The sequence below is a fragment of the Cervus canadensis genome, chromosome 32 (assembly GCF_019320065.1).
Source record: "Cervus canadensis isolate Bull #8, Minnesota chromosome 32, ASM1932006v1, whole genome shotgun sequence".
NCBI lineage: Eukaryota > Metazoa > Chordata > Mammalia > Artiodactyla > Cervidae > Cervus > Cervus canadensis.
Window position 1 is genome coordinate 9,160,515 of NC_057417.1, and position 21,005 is coordinate 9,181,519.

At 42.6% G+C, this 21,005-nt stretch overlaps 1 protein-coding gene and 1 long non-coding RNA gene across 13 annotated transcripts in view; both read right to left on the minus strand.

Annotated features, from left to right (window-relative positions):
- Window positions 1-21,005, minus strand: part of RBFOX1 (RNA binding fox-1 homolog 1) — a 2,068,635-nt gene that overhangs the window by 1,638,749 nt on the left and 408,881 nt on the right. The window lies entirely within an intron of this gene.
- Window positions 2,001-19,981, minus strand: LOC122433062. Its single transcript, XR_006267017.1, has 4 exons — window positions 19,970-19,981; window positions 13,071-13,073; window positions 12,768-12,778; window positions 2,001-2,108 (listed from the first exon to the last, which is right to left on the minus strand). It is a non-coding gene; the product is annotated as an uncharacterized LOC122433062 (long non-coding RNA).

Here is a 21,005-nt window from a genome sequence, read left to right on the forward strand (position 1 = left end):
GCATCGCTGGAGAAAGAACTTAGGAGCATGCTTAGTAAGCACCCAAAGTCATGTGGTTAAAAGGTATACATGACTTAAAGACTTGTTTCAGAGCAATTTTCCATAAGAAATAATCATCTTAAAGGAAGGAGCTTGAGGGTTTCCCACCACCATCTTAGCCCATACTTACTAATACGTTAATAGTATAAATACGGTGTGTAAGTGGTTGGAGGAACACAGTACAGGATGAGCAGGGTATTGGCCAAGTGGTGATGGGAAACAGCCGTGTGAGTAGGCTAAGGAATTCTCACACAACCTGCCAAAACAGGAATGTAGGTTTCACAGAGGCAGAAATGAGGCCTCTGTGCACAAAACCTTCAGAAGCATTTGGCACATAGTAAGTGTGAGTAGCTCAGTTCTGTCCAACTCCTTGTGACCCCATAGACTATAGCCCACCAGGCTACTCCGTACATGGAATTATCCAGGCAAGAATACTGGAGTGGGTTGCCATTCCCTGCTCCAGGGGATCTTCCCAACCCAGGAATCAAACCCAGGTCTCTGCACTGCAGGCAGATTCTCTGTCCTCTGAGCCACCAGGATCTCAATAGATAAAGTTTGAGTGATGAATGTTAATGGTGGCCGCCTGGGATGGTGCAATGGTATGACCCTGATCAAAGAGGTCATTTCAAGATGTCATTTTCTTTTTTCTTTTTGAAAATTAACCAAAATCACCTTCCCAAACACTGTAGGATGTTTGTGACTACAGAGAACATCTCTCAGACTCCTCACTCAAGAAGTTACTAACTGATACGAAAGGCTGAAATCACCCTGTGTATTTGGTTTGAAAAGTACAGAAAGACTGAGTCAATATTTAAGTATCAGGAGGTTTCCCCAATTAAAAATCTAGTTCTTGGGCTTTTCTTCATAATAAGGTGGCATTGGAAGGTATTCCTTTTAGATGGGATATCCAATTTTCAGTTCAACACTGACCTCAGCATTCCAGATCATCTCCCCGATCGAGTCACCAAGTGCCCGCTGTGATTAATTCATCACATTTGCCCTGTGGTTCTTCTGATTAGCAGACAGCTATTTCTCTGAATTCATGTCTCTATCAAAGTGGGAAATAACATGCAGACCAAGAGAGTTGCACATATTTTAAAGGGTATAATTCTTTGAGAAAAGAATATCCCTATGTATTTAAATATGCCAACCTGACTTATTTCTGCTACCTACATGCTCCATAGAGGCATCTGTTTGTGACCCTGTATACTCTGAGTTGGAAAAGAAGAAGTAAAAGTATCACTGTTTGCAGATGACATGATACTACATATAGAAAAATCCCAAAACTGCTACTGGAAAACTACTAGCACTCATCAATTAATTCAGTAAAGTTGCATGATAAAAAAATGAATATACAAAAATCTGTCACACTTCCATACACTAACAACAGAATCTCAGAAAGAGAAATTAAGGAAACAATCCCATTTACCATCACATCAGAAAGAATAAAATACATTGGAATAAACCTACCAAAGGATGCAAAAGACCTGTACTCTGAAAACTATAAGATGCTGCTGAAAGAACCTGGAGATGACACAAACAGATGGAAAGATATACCATGTTCTTTGACTGAAAGAGTCAATACTGTCAAATTCTCGGACTACCCAAGGAATCTACAGATTCAATGCAATCTCTGTCATAGTACCAATGGCATTTTTCACAGAACTAGAACCAAAAAAAAAAAAAAAAGATTATATATTCATGAAAACACAAAAGACTCCAAATAACCAAACAATCTTGAGAAAGAACACAGCTGAAAGAATTGCATGCTTGGACTTCAGACTATACTAAAAAGCTACAGTAATCAATATAGTGTGGCACTGGCACAGAAACAGACATAGAGATCAACGAAACAGGATAGAAAGCCTAGAAATAACCCCAAGCACTTACGGTCAATTAATCTAGGACAAAGCGGGCAAGAATACACAGTGGAGAAAAGACAGCCTCTTCCATAAGGAGTGCTGGACAGCTACATGTAAAAGAATGAAATTAGAACATTCTCTAACATCATATACAAAAATAAGCTCAAAATGGAATAAAGACCTAACGGTATGACTAGATACTATAAACTCCTAGATGAACCTCAATAAAGCATTTATTTTTAAATCATGCCCTTTTTTATAAATCATACCCGTGACATAGCATTTAAATCTGTTGAGAGCATCAATCCCCGATCTGGGGAGATCACACAGGCCACAGGACAACTACTGAGCCTGTGCTCTAGAGCCCAAGAGCCACAACAACGTGGACCGAGTCCACATGCCCTAGAGCCTTTGTTCCACAACAAGAGAAGCCACTGCAATGAGACACTCATGCATCACAACTAGAGAGCGGCCCCCACTCACCGCAGATACAGAAAAGCCTGCTCAGAAACAGAGACCCCGCACAGCCAGAAATAAACACATAAAAAGTAAGGACACAGAAAAAGAGATCTGTTGAGAGCAAAAGGAAGCATGTCAATGACAGTGAGCACAGATGTGATGTGCCAGACAAAATGTTTCTGATGGTCATTCGCGGGGCAGCAGTCACCTCTCTCCTACCCGTGAGCTGTGAGGATGACCTGTGGTCAACGGGATCTCAAGGTCTCTGTATCAGGCTAATCCCAGTGAACTATAAGCCGCTAGAGGTCAGGAGCCATAGCCGTCTCACTGGCCTTCACAGAGCCAGCACCAGGCACAGTGGCTGACACATACTGCCCCTTAAGAAGATCTGCTGAGTGAATGGATGTTTCAGTTGTAGACAACAGTGATTAAACAGAATAAGATGAGGCTTCCCTGATAGCTCATTTGGTAAAGAATCCACCTGCAGTGCAGGAGACCCCAGTTCGATTCCTGAGTGAGGAAGATCCGCTGGAGAAGTGATAGACTATGCACTCCAGTATTCTTGGGCTTCCCTGGTGTCTCGGCTGGTAAAGAATCCACCTGCAGTGCGAGAGACCTGGGTTCGATCCCTGGGCTGGGAAGATCCCCTGGAGAAGGGAAAGGCTTACCCACTCCAGAATTCTGGCCTAGAGAATTCCATGGACTGTATAATGCATAGGGTCGCAAAGAGTCAGACACAACTGAGCGACTTTCACACGGGAGTAACATGTTATATCTACTTTCAGTTGCAAATCAGCTCTGTCTCTTGCAAAGCTTCACTTCAATGTGCGAGGCATCTCAGGATGCCTTCCTGTCTCTACGAATCTGATTCTGGTACATTCGGACCCCTCGGATTTTCCAACTCCAGGAAAGATTTTCTGCTGGGCAATCCAATGCAACTCAACAAGGACAATTCAGTGCACTTGAGGGAAAAAAAGTAACATGAGCAGCATTCTTGAGTTCCACTACAGGATGAATTGGGCCACACACACAGGCTATAATCACCCTCCAGCAAGGAGGCAACTCCAGCTTCATATTAGCAATTTTCAAAATTCTACAAGCACATGCAGTTTTCAAAATGTTACAAGAAGGATGTACAATGATTATACTACAAGTACAATTTTCAAAATGCTACAAGAATTTGTGACATGCCTCTGTAACTAACAAATGCATTTCTTCTCCAAGATTTACTGCAAACACAGTCCTAAACAGCCTTCCTCATAAACACCGTGCTTTGAAGAACAAAGAGAAAACAAACAGCATCAACCTCCTGAAGAAAAGTCACAACACGATCTTAAAAGGGATTATGGTGGTGAGGTTATGAGCCATTTTCTTTAGCATTCTCATTTCCCAGCTCTTTGCCATGAGGCAATACTACTTCTCTCATTTGAAGAATAAATAAGCTTGCCCCAGACTGTTATTTTCATTGCTCACACAGTTAGTATAAACCACACTGACCTTTTAAAGAGGTGATTTATTTTTTTAACACCTAAAGCAATAAATGCTAGAGATGAAAACTAGCACCTCACTAAGGTGCTAGGACAGTTGCAACTCAGGGGTGTGCACCCATCTCTGAAATGCTAGTAGAGAGCAGGGCCTGACATGTGATGTATTACAAGACATGGAACCCCAGGGTCTAAAAGCCATTGACCCTGAAAGATACTTAAGGCAGTCATCCCTGATTGGCTTCTTCCACTAAGACACCACAGAGAGTTACCAATCCCGGCTTGCGAGGATGTAAGTGAAATGAAACTGGCCGAGTGCTTCGTCTGCACTCCTAGGCAGGCTTGATATTGGCTGTCAGTCTCTGAGGACGGTGCGACCTCGGATTCCTGCATCCGTATGAATCTTACTCGGTTTCTTCTGGGTAAGAGACTTGACCCCACCAGCTCACACCTTCCCAGCTCAGGCTAGAGCCACACAGGATCTCCTTGCTGGTTAGTTATTTCCTTTTCTCTAGTCTGGCCGGATGGTTTTTCTTTCCATACCTTCCCCAAGAACTCTTTAGATTAATACATCTGTCCCTTTTCATCAATGTAAGGAGTTTGAAAATAAGGTTGACCTCATTTCTACACTGCCTTTCTACATTGGACTCTAGGCCTTTGAATCAGTAAGGCAGGGAAGAAAAGGGGCATTCTTAAGAGACAATGGGAGAAATTTAAAGATTTCTCAGTTTGAGTCTTGACACACAGGGCACAAGCCTCACTTTCTTCATCTGTGAAATGGGGTAACAGTGGGACACAGCTTGTCCGGTTGTTGTGAGGAGTAAATGAGATAGTACATACATGACAAACCATCTGCAGGGTGCCTGGGAACCGCATACTCAGAATAAACAGTGGTCAGTATAGTGGGTCCTTGGAGACAGCTACAGTTAATTCTCATTCAAGAGACAAGGAGGTAGAAGAGACGCCCCCTAAGTTCCTTCCAGCATGATTTAATCATTTAAGGAGAGAGGAGAGGAATCACTTCAATGTAAGACCAGTGTACTCAGCTCCTCATGGAAAGGGCTGGATTGAAGAAGCCACAACCACAAAGACTTATGTCCTGAATTAATATGTGTCTGTGTAACAAGAATCACATCTCTGTTATATGGTATAAATCTTATTATGTACTTTTCACCCCTCAGGAATAGTGAAGTATCTAACGCTGGGCAGTACACATTATATTTTCAAAAGCAGTGCGCTCTTCTCCAGATGACGCCTGTGGTTGAAAAAAAAAAAAACGCCTGTCAATGCAGGAGGCACAGGTTCAATGTGGCTGTCTAGGAGATGCAGATTCGATCCCTGGATCGGGAAAGTCACCTGCAGGAGGAAATGGCAACCTACTCCAGCATTCTTGCTGGGATAATCCCATGAACATGGGGTCGTAAAGTCAGACAGGACTGAAGCAACTCAGCACACCAAGTATGTACCACTCGCGAAGACATGGATTTTTGTTCATTTTGTTCTGTGCTGTATCTCCAAGTGTCCAGGACAGCACCTAGCACAGGAAGAATACCCAGTAAAAATCTGCTAAATAGATGAATGTTTCCCTATTTATTGTTCAGTTCAGTTCAGTTCAGTTGCTCAGTCATGTCTGACTCTTTGCAACCCCATGGACTACAGCATGCCAGGCCTCCCTGTCCATCAACAACTCCTGGAGTTTACTCAAACTCATGTCCATCATATCAGTGAAGACATCCAACCATCTCATCCTCTGTCGTCCCCTTCTCCTGCCTTCAATCTTTCCCAGCAACAGGGTTTTTTCCCAAAGAGTCAATTCTTTGCATCAGGTGGCCAAAGTATTGGAGTTTCAACTTCAGTATCAATTGCTCCAGTGAATATTCAGGACTGATTTCCTTTAAGATTGACTGGTTGGATCTCCTTACAGTCCAGGGGACTCTCAAGAGTCTTCCCCAACACCACAGTTCCACAGCATCAATTCTTCAGCATTCAGCTTTCTTTATGGTCCAACTGTCACATCCATACATGACTACTGGAAAAACCACAGCTTTGACTAGTTGGACCTTTGTTGGTAAAATAATGTCTCTGCCTTTTAATATGCTATCTAGGTTGATCAGAGCTTTTCTTCCAAGGATCTAGCATCTTAATTTCAAGGCTGCAGTCACCATCTGCAATGATTTTGGAGGCCCCACCCCCAAAAAATAAGCTCTGCCACTGTTTCCCCATCTATTTTCCATGAAATGATGGGACTGGATGCCATGATCTTAGTTTTCTGAATGTTGAGTTTTAAGCCAACTTTTTCACTCTCCTCTTTCACTTTCATCAAGAGGCTCTTTAGTTCCTCTTAGCTTTCCACCATAAGGGTGGTGTCATCTGGGTATCTGAGGTTATTGATATTTCTCCCAGCAATCTTGATTCCAGCTTGTGCTTCATCCAGCCCGGCATTTCACCTGATGTACTCTGCATATAAGTTAAACAAGCAGGGTGACAATATACAGCCTTGATGTACTCCTATTCCGATTTGGAACCAGTCTATTGTCCCATGTCCAGTACTAACTCTTGATTCTTGACCTGCATACGGATTTCTCAGGAGACAGGTCAGGTGGTCTGGTATTCCCATCTCTTGAAGAATTTTCCACAGTTTGTTATGATCCACACAGTCAAAGGCTTTGCCATTGTCAATAAAGCAAAAGTAGATGTTTTTTGGAACTCTCTTGCTTTTTCAATGACCCTGCGGATGTTGGCAATTTGATCTCTGGTTCCTCTGCCTTTTCTAAATCCAGCTTGAACATCTAGAAGTTCATGGTTCACGCACTGGATTTATTGTTCACCTCCTCAGAAAACTGGGTGGAAAAAATTGGTAACCTTTGCTCTCCAGGCCAATCCAAGTATATACATCTGGACCAACACTGAAAAGCATTCATTTAAGTTTGATGTTTTAAGTAATTTTGCTTCAGTGGCTTTTGTACTTTGTGTTTATTCATCTTTCTGGCATGCCACACAGGGGAATCTCAGCTCCCTGACCGAGGACTGAACTCATGTTCCATGCAGTGGAATCTTAAGCACTGGATCACCAAAGAAGTCCCTACCTCGGTGCTTATTACCTGAGTGACTGGAATACTGGACACAGGGGCATCCACTGTTATTATCTACCCAGGTTCTCTTTTAGCTTCTCTGCTCTGGGGGTACATGCTAGGTATGGTTAGGGTGGGGACCACCACGCTCTACCAGGAAGGATGTAGCCTCAACCAATCCGATGGTACTGCTTGGTTCAGGAATGGACCATGGCAACACGAGGCTGTTTCGGGCCTTCTAGGATGTATCTGCAGAGCTGTTTATGGGGGAGAGAGAGAGAAGGACAGGGAAGCCTGGCGTGCTGCAGTCCGTGGGGACACAAAGAGTCGGACCCGACTTGGCGACTGAGCAGCAAATGTTTATAGGTTGCTAAACATCATGGGTAAACATACTTACTACGTACAGAACATCTGTGCAACTGTGCAGCAAACAAACAGAGGGAGAGAGCGAGAGAGACAGAGAGCCAGACGTGACGACCCTGATCAGAGTCCTGGGTTCAGTTGTGTCTGCAGCCAGCCTCCCACCTGCATTTCTGTTGTGTTGAACCCAGAACTTCTATCGCTAGAGGGTTATTGAACGACTCTAACAAGATATAAAGCTGATCACTAACAAGGAACAGGGAACTCAATACTCTGTAATGCTCTCTATGAGAAAAGAACCTGAAAAGAGCGGGTGGATGTATATGTGTAACTGATTCACTTTGCCGGACAGCTGAAACTAACACAACATTGTAAACAAACTATATTCCAATAAAAATTGAAAAAATGTGTTAAGGTTTACAAATATAACAAATATAAAAACAATATCTCTCTTAAAGTTATACTTCAAATCATTCCAGTTTTAAGACTTTTTTTAAGTTTTTATTTTGACTGAAACATGTACAGGTTGAAAATCAAAGAGGAATCTAGAAGGCTTACGTGTTCTGAACACTTTTCTCAGCTGTACTGATTTTTAATATATTCGTGGACTTTATATATTTTTAACCATTTTTAGTTCCAAAACAGAAATGTTTGAGATCTTCAAGCAAACATGTAAGAACTGCTGCAGCCAACTGAACATGATAAACACATTTGGGGTTGAACAGCTGAAATCAGTATTTATTTTTCCTTTTCCTGAGAGCATATATTAGCAAAAAACCCATAATCACAGTGGTTACCCATTTCCTGGGTTTTTTAGTTCCACAATTATCCATTAAATTACAGTGAACTAATTCAAAGGCAAAGTGAGGTGGTTCCTACAATGTCCAGGTACTTGGGTGAAATACATTGCTTGTGAGCATCTGTCTTCCCGAGAAACACACTGTTTTGAGCAGCTCATCTCAGCCCCAGAACCCAGGGATGACATGGCGGGATGAGGGCTCAGCGGTCCCTCAGTGCTCCCGTGGATGAGGAGAGTCTGAAGCTAATTCTGAAAACCGAACACACAGTGAAAGACACAATCCAAGCAGGGCCTCTGGCTCCGTGTGACCGGTCACACCGTGGTGCTCGGAGCATCACGACGCACGAGGTTTTCACAGGAGAATAGCACAGGTTTCTAAGTACATCCATTTTTCACTCCAAACTAAAGTGCAGCTGTTTGGCTGATTTATCCAAAGAAGCACTGATTTCTTCTTATTCAAATAAAAAGCATTTCATAAAAATCCTTCCTGCCTCTTACATGGCAAGGTTACATTTTTCTTCAGCACAAACGAAAAATTGATGATATCTTTCATTTAATGACTAAGATACAGAGAATACGAGGCAATCAAAATCAGAGGAGTAACATGAAAACTTGACAGATAATTTAACTGGATGCCATGCTTTATTCCAAGAATTAAAGAAAAAATGTTAACTTCTATACCCACTGTCAGGCTAACATGTGTTAAGAAATATATACACCTATATAAACACAAAATGCATATTACATATAATTATATGTAACTTGCTTCTATAGTAAAATGTATATAACATACTTATAAGCTACACAGAATTATATTTAAATATATTTGTACTTATATATTTTACATTACATAAATATAGTTAATGTAAAATATAACTTATAAAGGAATGATTATATATTTCTAATTTGTGATTATATAATTACAAATCTATATAACTATATTTCATATGATTAACTATAGTTACCTATATATAAATTTTACTACCTAGAAGCAAACTTCTTAGGAGAACTAGGTTGCAAAAATGAGCTGTTACAATGCCAACAAAAGGTCCAAATTGTGTTATGCAATTTCTGTCCATAAATTTTCATGAATTTCTCTCTAAAGCCAGATGCTGCTTTGCATTGGTTTTTATTGTTCTGTGTTGATTTATCTGAACAGAGTTCATCTCAAACTGAGGGTGACTTCAAATCAGATTTTACTATAATGTGGTGTTTGAGTGTGTCCTAAAACCATGAAATTCTGGGCTGTATTTATCCTTATAAACGCCCAAGTTTGATAAAAATGTACTGAGCTGTGTTTGTAAACAGGAGGTACTCTGAAGTATACAAATAATACACGGATTTAATGGGATTTTTGAAAAGTCCTCAATGCCAAGAGCTAATGACAACTGTAACTTGTGACTCTTCATGCCACGTCTTCCATGAAACCGTTCTCCGGATGGCTCTGAATGCTAAATCATGAATGCTGTCAATTTAGTCATGTCCAACTCTTTGTGACCCCATGGACTGTAGCCCCTCAGGCTCCCTCTGTCCATGGGATTCTCCAGACATGAATACTGGAGTGGGCTACCATGCCCTCCTCCAAGGGATCTTCCCAATCCAGGGATCAAACCCACATCTCTTACATTGGCAAGCAGGTTCTTTACCACTAGTACCACCTGGGAAGCCCGATGGTTCTGAAAACTTGGAAGAAACCAGAAGTAGAATATTTACTCAAAATCCTTCAGTAATGATATGGTACCTCTTTCTACAACAGGTCTGCTTCTTAAAAGTTCAGTCATGCCAAGTTCTTACTGCTCAAATCACAGTTTTTAACAAAAAGGGAGGTTAACAATCTGATGAGATCTTTAAAAAATCCTTTCCAGCGAATTTTAACTATGAAGTAGATTTTCTTATACTGAATTGCTTATCAGATTATAACCACAATCTCATCGCACTAAAATTTTCTCCAAATTTCTAAAATAACCAAGTTTCAGGGAGATCTATGAGGCCTTGAAATTCACCAGAGAGAGGATTTCAGAGGTCCTTATGCATGAAGAATTGTGCCAAAAAGATCACGCTTCTTTCTTTTAAGAGATGGAATCTGCTGGCCAGTCAAGACCAGCAGGCCTCCAGTTTCCTCAAGCTAGTGGAGATAATTCTTCTCTCCCTCCTGATCTCTTTCCTTCCTTCTTTCTTTACAAGCTTGTTTAAGGAGTGACTGCTTTGTGCCAGGCAGGCAGGACTCTAGGAGACAAGAGAGTAAGTTGAGATATCCACTCTCCCCACCCTTCTGGAGACACAGGAAGGAAGGCTGCAGACTTCTGGAACCATCCTTTTTTTTTTTCCAACTTTTTATTTTGTATTGGAGTACAGCTGACTTAACGATGTTGTAATAGTTTCAGGAGAACAGTGAAGAATTGATGCTTTTGAACTGTGGTGTTGGAAAAGACTCTTGAGAGTCCCTTGGATTGCAAGGAGATCCAACCAGTCCATTCTAAAGGAAATTAGTCCTTAATATTCATGGGAAGGACTGATGCTGAAGCAGAAACCCCAAGCCTTTGGCCACCTGATGTGAAGAACTGAGTCAATGGAAAAGACCCTGATGCTGGGAAATACTGAAGGCAGGAGGAGAAGGGGATGAGAGAGGATGAAATGGTTGGATGGCATCACTGACTCAATGGACATGAGTTTGAGCAACTCTGGGAGTTGGTGATGGACAGGGAAGCCTGGTGTGCTGCAGTCCATGGGGTCACAAAGAGTCGGACATGACTGAGCAACTGAACTGAACTGAACAGTGAAGGGATTCAGCCATACATATACGCGTTTCCATTCTCCCCCAAACTCACCTCCCATCCAGGCTGCCACATAATATTGAGCAGAGTTCCCTGTACTATACAGTAGGACCGTGTTGGTTATCTATTTGAAATATAGCAATGTATACAAGTCCATCTCAAACTCCCTAACTACTCTTTTCTCCCATCCCTCCCCCTTCCCAGCAACCATAAATTTATTCTCTAAGTCCTTGAGCCTCTTTCTATTTTGTAAGTTCATTTGTATCATTTTAGATTCCACATATAAGGATCTCATACAATAGTTCTCCTTCTCTTTTTTTTTTTTCATTTACTTTTATTAGTTGGAGGCTAATTACTTTACAATATTGTAGTGGTTTTTGCCATATATTGACATGAATCAGCCATGGATTTACATGTGTTCCCCATCTAGATCCCCCCACCCACTTCCCTCCCCATCCCATCCCTCTGGGTCATGCATCCAACCTGGGCTGGTGATCTGTTTCACACTTGATAATATACTTGTTTCAATGCTATTCTCTCAGATCATCCCACCCTCGCCTTCTCCCAGAGAGTCCAAAAGTCTGTTCTATACATCTGTGTCTCTTTTTCTGTCTTGCATATAGGGTTATCATTACCATCTTTTTAAATTCCATATACATGCATTAGTATACTGTATTGGTGTTTATCTTTCGGGCTTACTTCACTCAGAATAATGGGCTCCAGTTTCATCCATCTCATTAGAACTGATTCAAATGATTTCTTTTTAATGGCTGAGTAATATTCCATTAGGTATATGTACCACAGCTTTCTTATCCATTCATCTGCTGATGGGCATCTAGGTTGCTTCCATGTCCTGGCTATTATAAACAGTGCTGAGATGAACATTGGGGTGCACATGTCTCTTTCAGATCTGGTTTCCTCGGTGTGTATGCCCAGGAGTGGGATTGCTGGGTCATATGGCAGTTCTATTTCCAGTTTTTTAAGGAATCTCCACACTGTTCTCCATAGTGGCTGTACTAGTTTGCATTCCCACCAACAGTGTAAGAGGGTTCCCTTTTCTCCACACCCTCTCCAGCATTTATTGCTTGTAGACTTTTGGATAGCAGCCATCCTGACTGGCGTGTAATGGTACCTCATTGTGGTTTGGATTTGCATTTCTCTGATAATGAGTGATGTTGAGCATCTTTTCATGTGTTTGTTAGCCATCTGTATGTCTTCTTTGGAGAAATGTCTGTTTAGTTCTTTGGCCTATTTTTGATTGGGTCATTTATTTTTCTGGAGTTGAGCTGCAGGAGTTTCTCTGACTTACTTCACTCAGTATGACACTCTCTAGATCCAGTGTTGCAGCAAATGGCATTATTTCATTCTTTTTAATGGCTGAGTAATATTCCATTGTATGTATACCCACATTTTCTTTACCCATTCCTCTGTCAATGGACATTTAGGTTGCTTCCAAATCTTGAACACTGGGGGTGCATGTATCCTTTTGGATCATGGTTTTCTCCAGATATATGCCCAGGAGCAGAAGTGCAGGGTCATACGGTAGCTTTATTTTTTTGTTTGTTGAGGAACCTCCATACCGCTCTCCATAGTGGCTGCACCAATTTACATCCCCACCAACAGTGCAGGGAAGAGGAACCAACCATCCAAGTTGCTGCCAGGCTGGGCTGGACCTTGAGTGACCCAAATGAGAGCTCAGACCCGAGGGAAAGCCAGCCTGTGAGAACAACCACCTCAGTCCACAGGGAACATTCTTCCTTAATGAAACTATGAATGGATGAAAAAAGTCAGCAATTGCCTAAAATCAGAGAGACTGCAAATCATTAGCACAAACTCTGGGAATACACGAAAACTGGAGAAATTTGGCACGGTGGCTAGAAACACCACGTTTTCCCTATAATTGAGTGCAGGAGACGTACTCACTCAAAGGCTAGGTGGATACCATCTATGTTATCAGCATTTACAATCACAGATTCTCCCCAACTACTAAACCAATAACTGCACTTATGCTTGCGCTAAGTGCCTTGAAAGCACTGTATGAAACATTTTCAGCCAGTTGGTATAATTAAACATGAACCCTCAACTTCTTAATCCTGAAGAAGTCATTTTGCTCCAGGTAATGAGCTTTTTATTTATTTATTTTTTCCTTCTTAAGCAAATACCAGCTCTTCCTTCAGTTGGTTTTAATGGATTTAGCCCTGAGCACTCTACCCTTTGTAGACAATCTCTTCCAGAGAGGAAGATTTCTCTAGGGAGCCTCAGGTTGTAGCTTCAGGGAAAAGCAAGACTTCTCTCTGATGAAACAGGAAATGTGTATCTCCCAATGCATTTCCACAAACTAGCTCAGACAGCATACTTAACATCAAGCTGTGTATACTCCCACAGTACTGGTAATACCAGTACAATTAGTGATCTATTTCTGCTTTGTTTTCGAGGAAATTTCCCATTCCTTTCCAGGCATTCATGGGTCCTTTCAGGTTTCTTCACCTCTTCCCATTCTTGCTGTTAACAAAACGAAGCTCTATCACATAGATACAGGGTGTCTTTGAAGAAATGAGACCCCGAAATGAGAAAGTGAGATTAAAAAGGCAGTGTAATGTCTGCATGTACACTTTTGGCCTGGATGCTCTCTAGGCAAGAATCAAAGATGTAAGGAGTTCTATTTTTAACATCTTCTTACAGAAGCACCATGAACTTCACCATGCATGGGATTTACGACATACTCAGTTTTATAACATTGGCGGGGGGCGGGGGGGCGGGGGTGGTGGTAAAGAACGACTTTTCTGTTGCATTTCCCATGAATCTCAGATCACTTCTAAATTGCAGCGTCTGACATTTAAAAGGTGCCATGTTGATAGCTTGGGCTCCCCCCTCCCCCTCCACTGGGAACACCACTGCTGACGCTTCATTTCATAATGCGGTGTGATGGTGAGTCAAGGGTCAACCTCCGCCAGTTAAGTCTAAAGCAATTATGTGCTCACACAGATAAAGAAAAGCCCCGTGCCTCCAACTCTTCGTGGAGAGTGGAATGAGCAGAGAGACTCTGAGAACCATATGGCCAGCTTCAGCTTGTATCCTTGACATCACGGCAGGCACCTGGCAAAGACCAGGGCTTGGCGCAGGGCACCAACAGCCATCACTGGCCGAACATGCCTCTCTATCTGGAAAGTTACCTGCCCTTTCCGTTGGTTATCCTGAAAAGTTAAATTCTGACATAATGAGCTATGGCTGTCAGAAATCACATGTTCTATTTAGATTTTTAGAACAATGCATTGAAATGGCATCTGATCCTCACCTGAGCATGGACCACATTAACAGATCCTGACTAACCATTGTGTGAGAAACCCTGTTTCTCAGGAGCATCTGCTTTGTCAGCACTGTTATTTGAATACATGCTCTTGCCCTCCCGAGGTCTACATTATCAATACTAGATTATGTTTTGCAATCTTAGAAATTGGAATGCTTTTTTAATTGGTGATTTCCATTTACCCTGTCAACGACCAGGTCTAGATTACACTGTGCTGTTCTGAGTCGCTCAGTGGTGTCTGACTCCAGGCTCCTCTGTCCATGGGATTCTCCAGGCAAGAATACTGGAGTGGGTTGCCATGCCCTCCTCCAGGGGATCTTCTCAGCCCAGGGATCGAACCTAGGTCTCCCACATTGCAGGCGGAGTCCTCACCATCTCAGCCACTAGAGAAGCCCCTAGATTACATTACTTAATATTAAAGTGAAGAGACAGGAAATAGGTCTTATCCTAACATATTTCCCAACTTCTCAGGAATAGGAGTCCTTCTGTTGACATGAGAGGCAGCCCCTTACACTGCAGAAACTCTATACTTGGGAACCAACAGAACTAAAAACCAACACACACACATCCCGCACAGCCTGAGTATCAGTAATTTAAGCGATTAAGTAAATCACTTCAGCTAACTCAGTTTTCTTATCTGCAGAACAGGATATCCAGCTCACAAGACTGTGATCAGCGTTACACGAGATGACACTAGCTGGTTACCTGGAACTTCACGGCTCCATGGAGGAGGAGCCAGAACTCAAAGCTGAGGTCTTATGATCCTATTATATCACCTCCCGAAGATGAACAGAAATGAAGGTTTGGAGGTCCCTGAGAGCCCATTTAAAGGGTGAGAATTTGCACCTCTGGCTGTGGACAAATCTCCGAAGATGTTTCAGCAGGTTAAGGACATGCTGGTATGACTAATGAAGGATGGAGACAAGGAGAGGTTGAAGGCAGTATGAGCATATCAGGGGCTGTGACACCATCTGTGACCAAAGCGGAAGACAGAATGGGGAGACGACAGCCCCAGAAGTACATGACTCAGCACTGAGGGCTTCCCAGGTGCCGCCAGTGGTGAAGAACCTGCCTGGGTGTAAGAGATGCAGGTTGGATCCCTGGGTCGGGAAGATCCCCTGGAGGAGGGCACGGCAGCCCACTCCAGTATTCTTGCCTGGAAATCCCACAGACAGAGGTGCCTGGCAGGCTACAGTCCATGGGGTCACAAAGAGTCAGACATGACTGAAGCAGCTTAGCAACCACAAACATAACAGCACTGAAACCATGTGCCCCAGAATTAGGAGAACAAATCTTGGGTGATGGTTCCCAAGATTGTGTGAGCAGTCATAAGAATCCCAGGAGCAGGTTTTTAATTGTCATTTTTAATTAGAGATATTGGGCTTTAAAATTGTATGTATTCCACCTGAGTAGGAAATAGAGGAATGGCTTTTCTTATTTAGATTGTCCAGTTGGGATACCACTTCATCAAGTATACAACCAAAAGTAAATTTAATAAAGTTATTGACAAATTCTGAGTAATTTTGTGGAGGAAGAAGGATGTGGAAAACTCCGTGTAGACATTTTGGACTCACGCCTGCATTTGGAATGCCCCAGATATTATCATTTAGAGAGAATCCACACCATCTAAAATTATATGCGTGGGGGAAAGTTATAGATATGGAATAAACCTGGAGCTTAAGATTTTAAAATAATTTACAGATCATCTATTCCAACCTCCTCCATAATGCAAGAACAGCCTTTATAACATCCTGGGCAGAGAGATGGTTGTGTAGTTAGATACCTTCAAAGACGATGAGCTCAGTATTAATGGGCTGTATTGATCGGAAGGGAAATGGATTATACTGGAGGAGGGAAATGCATTAGGATTTGTAATAAAGAAACAAAATGTGAAAGGTTCAAGTGTTTGTAAAGGTATAACCATGTGGTTAAACATGTTCGGAAATATTGGTGGTGGTGGTTTAGTCACTAAGTCGCGTCTGACTCTTTTTGACCCCCTGGACCAGGCTCCTCTGTTCATGGGATTTCCCAGGCAAGAATACTGGAGTGGGTTGCCATTTCCTTCTCCAGTGGAAATACTACAGATGATGTTTGAAGAAATGAAAGGTAAGAACTAGTGGACTATGGAGAGCAGGTTTCGGCAAGTAGGCTATAGAAAGACAGACACACTAAAGTTGAGAAGGCTGTCAACTGTCAACATGCCCACAGACATGGAATGAACGAAAGACACAGTTGGAAATCACCCAAGAGGAAAGAAAACATCCAGTGAGGATGGGATGGACACGCAGTGCTTTGGTTGCCCTGGCGACGGGACCCCTCTCCTCATTTTGATGGCACTGTAGTCAATGTGACATCTGAAAATAAAATGAAGGATGATATCAATAGTGGAGTAAGTTGGTGGAAAGCCTTTATGTGGGGAGGAATCAGGAGGAGTCCAGTGATGGTTGTCGGAAGACATGTGATCTGGGAGGAAGAGGACAAGGACCTAGGGTGTCAGAGAAAGAGAAGGTGGTAGTCTCAGCCACAACTGCTTCCTGGGCCTCTTGCCACTCCACAGAGACCACACTTCTCAAGATGGTGTAGGACAGTGTGACGGCGAATTCTGTGTGTCAACTTGGCTAGGCTATGGTGTGTCCAGTCTAGACTGGTTGTTGTGAAGGTGTCCTGCACCTGTGATTCACATCTATAATTACCTGACTGTAAGGAAAGGAGACTGTCTTCCCTAATGTGGTGGGCCTCGTCCAATCGGTTGAAGGCTTTAAGAGCAAAGACAGGTCTCATGGAGAAGAAATTCTAACTCAAGTCTAGAACACTGAAATCCTGCCTGAGTTGTCCCCCAGCCAGCCCACAGATTTCAGCCTGGGACTAAACATCAACTCCTGTCTGAGTTTCCAGACTGACAGCCTGCCCTATAAATTTCAAACTTACTTGCCCTCACAAATCTATCTCTATATCCATCATCTACTTATCTATCTATTGAAAGAGATTACAGCAAGTCTCTTTCAATAGATAAATAGATGATAGATGTACAGATACATTTCTTTAGATACAGATATCTAGATTACACATAGATACAGATATTTAGTATCTATATATAGAGAGAAGGAGATTCATCTATAATTCATACTTACTTTTAGAAATTCCTTCCCTAGGCCTTGAAACTTGAGCCCGTGTCACTTACCCCAATCGACTAGTTCTGTGCCCTGACCTTATGAAGAACAAGTTCAATATAGTCTAATTATCTGATCAAACAATGAAGGACGATATCAACAGTGGAGTAAAAGATAGTCTTGAAAGCCCCAGTGTGAGGAGAAAATAAAGTTTGGTAACTGGACAACAGAGGATGAGATGGTTGGATGGCATCACTGACTCAATGGACATGAGTTTGAGCAAACTCTGTAAGATAGGAAGTCTGGCATGCCGCAGTCCACGGAGTCACAAAGAGTCGGACATGACTTGGCGACTGAACAAAAACAGCCAAGCTGGGCATACCGGTTTCTTATCTCATCAATTACTTTGTAACAGTGGGTCCCTGCCCTTCTAAAAGCCCTTCTCCTGGAACCTACCATTACATCTCCCTCCAAATGGATTAGGTGCCATGACCATGATCCTCCGAGTCAGTAGGTTAGACTAGGGGTGACTCCTAAAAAGAGTCAGGCCAATCAGGAATTTGAAAAATGAATAGATATATTGACTATTACCAGCCTTGTGGGCAAGGTGGGATAAGATTCAGCATGACCGTGCTTGTCCATGTGCCATAACGCAAGGGAAAAAAAAAATCTACAGAGGAAGATGAAAGCAGAGATCCAAGGTAGGCCTGAAAAGACAGTGTGACTGACCTGCTACAGTCTTTTTCTGTTTTCAGTTCTTCATGAGTAACTGATTGAAGTGTCTCCCTTTGGGTTCTGTGACTGACCTCTGCGTCCTTCGGTTGTGGGAAAGAGCTCTGAATCTTTCCAAGATATGTTCTTGTCTTAAGGTAATAAGAAGAGGTTTAAAAAAAAAAAAAGAAGGGGTTTAAGTTACTTGCAGCCGAAAGATAGGTGATATGATGGTGATTCTGTATTGCCTAGCAACAAAACCGTGTGGAGGATGTCTGTGTACAACACCAGGAGCAAAGCATGAGAGGAGCATCAAAGTATATTGAACTGCTAACTTACAGGTTGCATTGGAAGAGACGCTTTGCAAAAGGTCAAGCTGAAGCATTAGAAGGAGAAGAGGTCTTAGGAGGTTCTTGCAGTGAGCTTCATTCAATGGTATAATAGCCCAAAGTAACAGCCAGCACTTAACAAGACATTCCGTGTGTGCTTGGCATTGTTCTAAGTGTTTTACATCTACTAGTTCATTTAATTCTCACTTCAATACTACCAGGTATCCAATGTTATTATCGCCGTTTTACAAATGAAGAAATGGGCCATGTCCTTAGTGGAATTGAGACTGAGAAGAGAAAAATCTGAGAGCCCGAATTCAGCACACAGTAGCAACAAGCTTCTTCCTCCCAATCAGTAAGCAAGATGCTTTTCCATTCTTGTTATATGTAAAAAACCCTAATCCTAATTTTAGGTCCAACCAGTGCCAATGGCTTATTTTTTTAAACACTGTGTCCTATATTTGTTTCCAAGACAACAAATAGAAAATACAGCATCCAATCATTTATGTCAGAAATCTGGAAAATCCTCCCCCCCATTCCAGAGCCAAAATGTCCTTCATCTGTAAACAGAGGGGGAAGTTGTTATAATTTTATACTTGCTGCATAACAAAACGACCCTTTATTCTCCCATCAAGCCATTATGGGTCTCAAGATACACTTTCTATTCCTGGAATCATGGCTAAATGCTCTTTAAGTGGTGAAAAGTGATCTCTAAGTGGGCTTAAGTTGTGAAACCTACATTATCTGAATGGTGAATTTGGCTGAAATAGAGAAACAGATGGTGGAGGCCCTGTTTCAGCTTCTAAAAGTGAAACAAAGTAGAGAGAAGAAAGAAAGAACCATAATACAGAAAACCTGGAGATGCACAGTTCCACACGGGGATTTTTGAATCCCGTGTCAAAAATATATCTATTTACCCAGAGAACCAAATTAAACACAAACGCTCCTCCCCACAAGCAAAAATGAACTTGGAATATTTCTCTTTTAAGGCACTCACTTTTCTCTTAAAACATTTTTTTAAAAAATTGTTTCAAAGTGCTCAGTAAATAGAACATTAAAAAGAATCAAATAACGTCAGAGAGATTTTAGCCAGGCCTTCTCTATAGAAATCATCCTATCCCAGTCCCCTGGATAAGAGACACTCACTGTTCAAGCCATGTAGCCCTTTACAACAGACACTCCAAGGTCTGATTCATTTTTATAATTGCCACTGTTGAATAAAGATGTTTATTAGCATCCTCTATTTATTCTTCTCCTTTTGAGCTGGCTCTTCCTTCAGAGCCACTTTGATTTCCCGTTGGCAGCTTGAGTCCAGGAGAAAATTAAAACTTTCACTCCGTGTCCCCTGATGACTTACTCACCTCCTCCACCCCTGCTTCTGAAAAATCCTGACCCCATATATGCAAATGATGGCTTTTATAGGAAGAGGATTAAAAGTGGAAGCAGCATAATAATTAACAGTCCACGAGATGTTTGCTTTTGCAAAGACGTGACATTCGTTTAGGGCCATCATTTTTCTTTCTTCCCCAGCTCTAAGGTCTGAAAAAGGTGTGCCGGCTTCACTGACAGGAAGGCTGCACTGAAGTGATTAAGCCCCACTGTGCAGCTGCCCTTAATATAAAAATTAAGGACGGATGGATGGATGGATGGATGTGTCAGGGGACACACTGGCTGAAACTGCCCGCCCTGGCCAGGCGCCATTTGCATGCGTTATTTTAAGACAGGAGGTCCTGGATAGGAACACGGTACTAACAAGCCACCACCAACCGGAAGCATCCTGGAAAGGTCAAAAGGAGATGCCACGTGTCCTAGGACCTCCCAGAATCCGCCTCGCCAGCCTCCGTCTTGGCTGAGCAATGAGTGCAGCACCAGGAAGGACCCCGAGTCAGGATGATCCGACAGAGCGAGCCTGGAAACTAAGCCCATCTCCATAAAACCCAAGATGGCGAGCCACAGGCTCAGCAGTCCTCCTGGGCTCCCTCCCCTGCTGCCCTCTGCCCGGGCGCCCCTTGTCAGCACGTGCGTCTCCTTGGACAATTAGCTTCTGGGTGTTAGACAAGAGCCCGCTCTTGGGCCCTGGGAGGGGTCCCCCTTCCTGCAACAGATGGATGGATGGGTAGACAGACAAGACTGATCTCAGTATTTTCTGAATAATGCAGCTTGGTGTCATTAAGAACGTTGCAAGTTCATAGAGATGGATTTAGAGATCTAATTGGCACAAACAATAGCACAGTTGAAGGGAGAGTTCCGTGCGAGAAGTTGGCAAAGTCTGGATCTTTAGCACATCCAGATCTAGAAGGTGGGAGGGTGAGAGAGGCCAAGGAAGGAAACAGCAAAAACCAGTAAACACTCACATTGCTGATAGGAAATCATTTTCACGAGAATGCCTGTGATTAAAACGCAAGTACTTGCATTTTTCCTTTCCACCCCCCACCCCCCATCAAGTCCTCAAAAACCTGACTTCAGACACAGCTCTCTTTTCAGGAGCCTTCCCCTAAGTCTGCCTTTCACACCACCCCTTTGAAATCCCACATCCTTTCAACTGTGGGAACCCGGGCCAGGGCTTCATCTGAAGAGAAGGCTTCAGGCTTTCATTCTCTCTGAAGATTTCCCCTCATCTTTGACCTCATCATCAGCAAGACATCTTGTCCTGCATCTGGAATTCAACTGAGCCGTTGCCTACTTCTGGTAACCTGAATA